Genomic DNA, 8,077 nt, shown 5'->3' with positions numbered 1-8,077 from the left:
TGATGGTGGTGGTAGTTTTTTTCCTTTTCTTAGAATTCAGTTCTTCATTATCAAAATTTCCTACATTTCATAAAGAGATGAAATCCTTATTCAATTTAACCTGAGGTTTATTTCAGCACAGTGAAGAAGCCCAGCCTATTCTGAAAGATTCTGAACATCTGTAAGTGTGGCAACTTAATTTTCGGTTCTTATTCTCCAAGATGGAATCTGTCATCCTTACAGGATGTAGAGGCACCACAGGGAATTTAGTTTACAGCATTTTCTTGCTGGGAGTCATATTAACCAATATGATGTTCGACCCATATCCACATCATTTGTGGTAAGAAGAAGCCATCTGAGACTGAGATTTAAAACAGCAAACACACACACACACACACATCTCCTTTGATCCTAGAATTATTTTCTTCCAAACATCTTAGTCTTCACCAAATGCTTCAATGAAATAGTTGGAAAGTGTTTGCAATACTGGCAGAAAGCTTTTCCTTAGCTTCATTTTTGGAAACAACTGAGCCTTTTTCAGCAATACCCTTTAAGAATTAAAAAGAAAAAAACCCACAAAAAACTGAAAACACCATAAATCCTGCATCATAAGCAAAGGACAAGTATGGAAAATTTAAATCCAGCAATTAGTTTAACCAAGTTATAAATATCTGCAAGCTGAAGCTTTTCGTGTTTCCATTGCATTAGACAGTCTTAATTTAGACATCACTACTTGCTATGCTTATAACACAATACCCCTCCCTCCCCTGCCCTTCCAAAAATGAAAAGGTCTCAGTTACAGCATTACTTATTTGATGGTTTCTATTTAAACTCTTTTAGACTTTTCATGCAGATAATGTAGAAATAAGAATCAGTGTCTGAATATTTTTCTAATCTGTCTGAGTATTGTTCTAATCTAATGAACACATGAAGTAAAATAATCAGACACTGGCAAGAACAGGCTGTTTGGACAGTTCACTTTCAAACTACTGTGCAAATAAGTCTTTCAAAATTTAACTTGATTCATCCAGTGGTTTCTGTTGCTATTCTTGTCCAGCTTCTGTGTTCAGTTCTCTAGTTCTTAAAATTCTTCCCAAAATTTTCAGTACTTGTTTTTAATTTACTGTTCTTACACACAGACCTGCCAGCTGCTGTCCTGTGATTTGAAAATTGGTGCCAAACATAATGATTGCTTCATACATTTCCTGAACTAAAAGCTGAGAGTATAGTCTTGATACTATAATAGTCATAACAAAAAGTAACCCTCAACCCCCCAAAAGAATCTTCCTACATGATATCTGAGATTTCTTAGGTTTCTGTGTCATCTTAATTTTTCTTCAATGGAGAAATCATTGCCAAGGATTGAGCTATGTTCATGTATCAGAGCTGAACACAGGCTAAAATCTTTCTTAATTTTTAACTATCTAATCTCATCAAAGGATTATACCAACATGAAACAAAGCAGCATTTATTCACTTGCCTCCATTCTCTGTCAGACTGCCTATAACAGCAATAGTTCTTTTGATAACTTCTGCATGTCTTGCCTATTGTATCTTGTAATCTTGCTTATTATCTTTCTCAGCATGTCTTGCAGATTAGTACAAAAGTAGAGGGAAAGGTTAAATAGGAAGTGTTGTATAAATATCCACCACCATCCAAGCATGCTTGAGTTCAACAGACACTGTTTCTCTCTTGCTGTGCTGGATATAGATTTTGGCAGCCTTGAAAACTTCTAAGAGAATGTTGCAAGACTAAGAAAACATTAAATTAAAAGCTTCATCAATACCATTTTAATATATGTATTTTTAAATATGTAGTGTAATCCTCCTGCTCATTTGTGTTATTACTAAGCCAAGGAAAATCACGATGGAATTTTCAAAAATCTATTTGCTTTATTTAGATTGTAAATCTCATTCATATTCCATTAGCAGATGCTGGTTACTGCTAGCTACTGCTAGTGTCTACTATGGATCATGCTGGCAGAATATAAGATAAAAGACTTCCAGAACTGAGAGTTTTCCTGAGATGATCAAAGCACTGCAAAATTTGCTGTTTCACTGTAGCATCTGCAGCTGGGTCATCAATTTCCAAAGCATCTCATGCTGGCTGAGAAGAGCAAAAAAAGGCTATTCAAAGATGAGTTGGAAGATACTCCCCTGCCAGGAAAAGCAATAACTGAGCCTCTGAGTGAGGTGGAATATCTGGGTACTTCCAAAATCATAAAAAATGTTCCCTCGGCGAGCTTAAGTGTGGTATTTCAGACTTTTGGAGCACTGGCTGGTTTTCCTCAAATCTAAGACTTCATTCACATGACAGTAGAGTACTTCATGCTTAGATGTAAAGAAAAAGCATGTTTTTTTCTTATCAGGCCAAATAAATTTGCTCCATTCACCACTACAATTTATTTCCCTCCTTTATTTACAGAGAAAGGGCGGTGTTAAACAAAAATTTATATATGCACATCCAGATACACACATATATACCAAGAGAACATATGTATGGAAACATAAAATACATGCATGCACAAAGACACACATATCTAGCTAAAGAAAGAAGGAAAGACACACAAACGTGTACACATACAAGAATCTGCACCTTTGGAGACAACTGATATACCTGCAAAATGTTACACTTAATTTATAATTAACTTGATACAATGGTATAATCCTGGGGTTTCTATTTGGCTGTTTGGTCTAAGTGAAGATTGAAAGCAAATTATGGTCCAGACAGCCACACTGAACAGCATGTCGTAGGATTACTTTTGGAGTAAGTCACTATGACCCAGGCTGTTAGAAACTGGCTGTAAGTGACAGCACCTCAACTCCCATTTTTTTTCCATGGGTACTTAAGCTCACAGAACAGCTGCAACAGGGAGATGGTACAAAGCAGTTGGACACTGTTGAACAGGAAGCAGAGTTTAGCCATTTTGTTTCCCCATACCTGGGACCAAAATTTCACATTTCAGCCTCTAATTATTAATACCTTGCTGCATATGTATGTTTATCAACTACAGTTATATTTTACAGGCAGGTAGTAGTAAGGGTGAGAAAAGCTAGGACAGTGTCCCTATGACTCAGTAAAAAAATTACTCTAAGCTACATTTTCCTCTCAGGAGTGGTCTGACATCTCTAATTACTGCAAATTTTTGTTTTCCTCCATTTGGTGGAACCTCATACAATGTCAGGAAGAACAATTCTAATCTTCAGTAATTGAATTTGGCTGATTGGCTACATCAGCCTGTATGGAGAAATCTCTAATGAGGGACAGCTCAAGACGGTCTGCTGAGTAAGTTTCCCATGATCAAGTAGTTTTGTTTCCTATATTTTCAAATGTTATGTATCCATGTGTTACCATGTTTTATGTGAGGGTAATCAGACAGAGAAACCACAACTTTTCTGATTCCATTAGCTAACAAATATTAAGCCTGTCACCATTTGCTGTGTGCGATTATGCAAAAACAGTCTGTTTCTTATTTGTTTTATTTTTTATGAGCTGGGAATCTCCCTCAGATTCACTGACATGTTGAATGAATCACCAGAACTTTTTTTTATTTTAATAATAGGTCTTTTATAAAAGTTCAACTGGGTAAGCTGAATTCTCTTAAACATTGTCCAGCAGTTTAAGAATGGAACTGAGGGCTGTAAGAAAAAAACGTAACAGGATATATTTTGTTTTAAAGGCTTGGCACAACATATTCCAAATACATTCCAAAGTGAATTCTGAAATACTAAAAGAGTCACAATTCAGAAAACTCAAAACTCAGTCCCTCAAACTTTGTCTTGCAGATAATTTTGGTGATGTGGGGTCATATATCCAGAGGGTCACCTCATGCCTCCTCTATTTTTAACTTTTTATATGTCTTTATCTTGACACAGCAAGAATCCATTTATATCAGTCAAAACACAATGATTAATGGAACAGCATGAAATATAGCATAAGTTCATGGGGCCAAGCAGACGTTTGTTGTGTGTGTCTTACAGTGCTTCCCTGGGTACACAAAATGTTCCTTAATGAGGGGAAAAGGAATGAGACCCTTGCTTTTCTCATTATTGTTGGCTTCATGGCCGTTATGAAGCACAATTGTCTGTCAGTGTGTTGAGGTGACTAAGGAATAGATTAATGTTCCTTTGTTGTGCAAGGTTATGAGAAAGTTGAGGATATGGTCTGTTTGAGGGCAAGTCTTCAAGATGTCCAGCACACAGAGAAAACTGAGAAATTCCTTTGGCCTTAGAAAGCAGCTAAAAATTCATTTGAAGGAGTTCCTCCTTTACATACTGGAGAAAGCATAATTAAGCATTTCAGTTTGTGAAAAACAATAAAAATGTTTGTATAATAGATTTTGCCTGAATTTTCTCTTTCTTACCAATATTGCCTTTTATAAAGAAAACACTTCTCCCCTAAAATGATTATTAGAATACACAGCTATCATGCAATCAAGAGGAATGAATACACTGTGCATTGCACGAGGAGGTACTGCTTCATTATGATTGCAGTAAGAAAGGCACTCCATAAAGGGAATTTTAAATCAGAATTTAATAGAACTAGCATTATAAAGAGGGGAAGTAAAGTATAGATAACTTTTTTTTCCCTTCAGGTTCTGGAAACCCTGAGTTGTGCAGTGCCAAACAGGCCTCTAATCAGGATGAGGAATGCTGGGCAGAGCCCAGCCATGGTACAGTTGCCCCAGTTTGGTAATTTGAACCATTTTTAAAAAGTAAACAAGTCTACTCATCATTTCTATTGTCAAACAAAGAAGATATGCATGTGTGAACTCACACTGTGAGACAAAGGCAAAGCCATGCAGGCAGTGTAAACGCTGGCATTGAGTGGCAGCTGCCTGCAGAGCTTCTCTTTTATAATTACTGAGTTAATTTTACAGTCAAGGGATGTGAGCAGGACATGATGAGTCTGAAGGCCATGCTGTATGTGTCACACAGCAGTGCAAGCTCTGCACAGGTCTGCACCTGTTCAGGTTAGTTGTGATGTGGGTCACCAACTCCCCAGTTACAGTGGTCTTCCTGTCAGCATCATTACCTGCAGTTATGAAGGTACATATACTTCAGGAAAACATCCACAAGTCTATACAAAATTATGCATATTGAACAGTTTAGGTATAAGAGAAACATCTTTTTATACTCTAAGAGGGTATTTTTCCCCAGTTAGTCAGTGGTCAAAGACAGATGAAATGTCGGAGGAAGCTTAACAGTTTACCACAGTTGGAGAAGGTGATCCTACTTTTCCTTGCTTCATTTCAGATTGATGCATATTTGCTTTCTTGCTCATGGACCTTTCACTAGTAACTTGGATGAGCCAATTCAGCTTACTGACCAAGCAGAAAACTACACACTCCATGTGTCTCCCACCCCTCTTGATTAGTTATTTTAGCAAATTAATGAATTGAACTGGCTGAAGACAGAGTACACATTAATAAAAGAGCTGGCATAACTAGATCATGGGGAAATTTACTGCTGAAACAGGGAAAGGAGAGTGTAAGTTGAGGGTTTTTTTGGCAGCATGCTAATAGATTAGCTAATTCCACCTAGCCTAACTGCATTGTTAGCAATCTTCCTATCCACATACCCACTGCCCCCCATATTGTGTTACAGATGTGGGACCTAAAGATGAAGAGAAATAAATTTTAATTATAGAATCGTTGCAGCTTACAATACGAAGAATGTAATATAAGATGCCTGTTATAGTTTTCCTATAACTATGTGTATTTGTTTATGTACATTTGCTGTAATAACAGCACAGGAATATTGTCACTAGGACTCCCTAGTAACACTTTGTATTCAGATTTTAAGCAAGATATTAGCAGAATTTTTAAAAGCAACTGAGCAGGACAGTAATGCCTTTTTTTGCACACTGTAAAAAAAAACTTTGACAAGATGTTAACTTTCTAAAGGTATACAATGAGATGTTTACCTCCATTTTTATATAAGAAAGGCTCTTTGCATCACTTATTCAAGTCCCAATTGTCATACTTTCCCTTTGCTTTTTCAAAATACTTAAATTTTTAATTTCCTTATCCTCATCCTTTCCCAGTCTCACTTTACTGAAAAAGATGATTCAGTTAAGAAATAGTTAAGAATTTCTTTGTCTAGACAATATGGAGTCCAGGAACTTTCCCACTGATTTCAGAGAGATGTTTGGGTTGCTAGCTTCACAGGAGCTGCATGCATTTGTTATCCATGACTACCAGGGTTTTTTTCCCAGGTTAGTAAATAGGGTTTTATTAAAATGTTCCTCATCTTGTCCATTACTGTAATATTCCAAAGAAGCTCATAAAAGCACAGAGCAGTTCTTAGTAGTTGAGTACAGCAGCTTACTCCATTGACCCTTTGTGGCAGAAGCAAGGAAAAAAAATCTAGTTTTGATTCAGAGCCTGGAATATTTTTAACTAACACTGGGAATAAACGTAACAGGGAAACCCATACATGTGTTGTTAATTCAAGGGTTATGGAATATACATATGATATCAGGTGTGCTTTGAATGATACAGAGCACCAGAGGAGGTACTTAGGTGTGACAGTACCACTTGTTCTTTTAATTTTATGATTTGACTATCCATCTCATGTCATTCTACTCCTCACTTGTCAAGACTCACACTGCTGGCTGCCATCTCCAGTCCTGGCAGCTGTGAGACATCATATATTTATGCCTCTTAACCACTCAGTGATCTGGCACATCATGCATGGCCAGTCTGTGAATTCTTTGATATAATGGCCAGCTGTGCTTGATGAATGGGGTCATGGAGAAGGGAAGAAGCAGCAGAACTGCTGCCAACACGCATTTCCCTTTGTGGAGGTCCCACATTCAAAGAAGTGCTTAGTAGGTGGTACACAGCTGCAGTTCAACCTCATAACATCCACAGTCCAACGTGATAGCATCTTTGCTGCTGCATTACCCCATGTGTCAGAAGCATCACTCTCGCCATATATGAAGACTAGCAGTGGGTCTTGCATATGGGAAAGAAAGAAACATGAGAGGTCTACCTCCCAGGCAAAGAAAAGTGTTCTTATTCAAAAGAGTAAGTAGGGGTCAGAACTTCCCATGTGCTAATGACTCTTGAAAAAAAGGAGTGTCCTCCATTACCACTACACTGTCTTCTTTATTGCTTGCACTCTGTTTCACTCACTATTGTATCACCTATGAAACTCAATTTCCTTCCAAGTAAAAAGGTAGGGATGCTCACGAAGTGGGTGAACATTTTGGGTGGCTCTTGAGCCAGGGTAAACTGATTTATGGCAGGTGAGATTCTACCTCAGATAATTACAAAAACTACTAGAATTTCTGCTAACTGTTCCATGCTAGTGTTACTGGACTGAGCCAGCAAGAAAGGTTTTCAGGAAAAAACAGTATCTTTTCTTGGGCCAAGAGAAATAGCAGCAAAAACTATACACAGCTTTGGGGCAAACAAATTCTTAACTTCATACATCAAGAAATTGCAACAGTTTCAACAAACCAGTATTGCTTCCACAGGATTATAATCTGCCACAATCTACTTGATGTGCTTCCCCACTGTGTGCAGGGGCTTCTGTTTTATCATCTTTTTCAGGATGATTGAGGGGTGATTAATGGAGTGTTAAATGTTCTCTGTGAGGATTTACTCTGCCTTCTATTATTCAACACCTGTTGTGGTCAATTTGCAAACAATAAAATAGAGAAAATTATATTAAAAGCTATACATGTGCTTGTACAGCTTTTAGGATATTTTCAAGGTAGCTGGCTGCATTGAAAGATTGCAAATGCATTTTTGAAAACATGTAGATAAATAAAACCCAGGCTAGGTAAAAGAAACACATAAAGTCCTCACAGTTCCCTATTTCTGCTCTGGACAAGCCTGTAAATGATGTGGTGTGAGATGCCTTTGTCAACCAAACTATTTGAATGACAAAAATATCCTATGACATAGCTGCTTCTAGAAATCTCTCCATGAGATTTCCATCACAAACATGTGGTCACAGTGGACCTATTTGTCACGTTCCTATATCTGTTATGTATTAAATGGTTAACAACCCCATAGATTATCATGAAGATTACATAGATACAAATCACAAGCCCAGACTAAAGCTAGCAAACAAATCTTTTACAAATG

The sequence above is a fragment of the Molothrus ater genome, chromosome 2 (assembly GCF_012460135.2).
Source record: "Molothrus ater isolate BHLD 08-10-18 breed brown headed cowbird chromosome 2, BPBGC_Mater_1.1, whole genome shotgun sequence".
NCBI classification, from domain to species: Eukaryota; Metazoa; Chordata; class Aves; order Passeriformes; family Icteridae; genus Molothrus; species Molothrus ater.
This window is presented reverse-complemented; position numbering follows the sequence as displayed.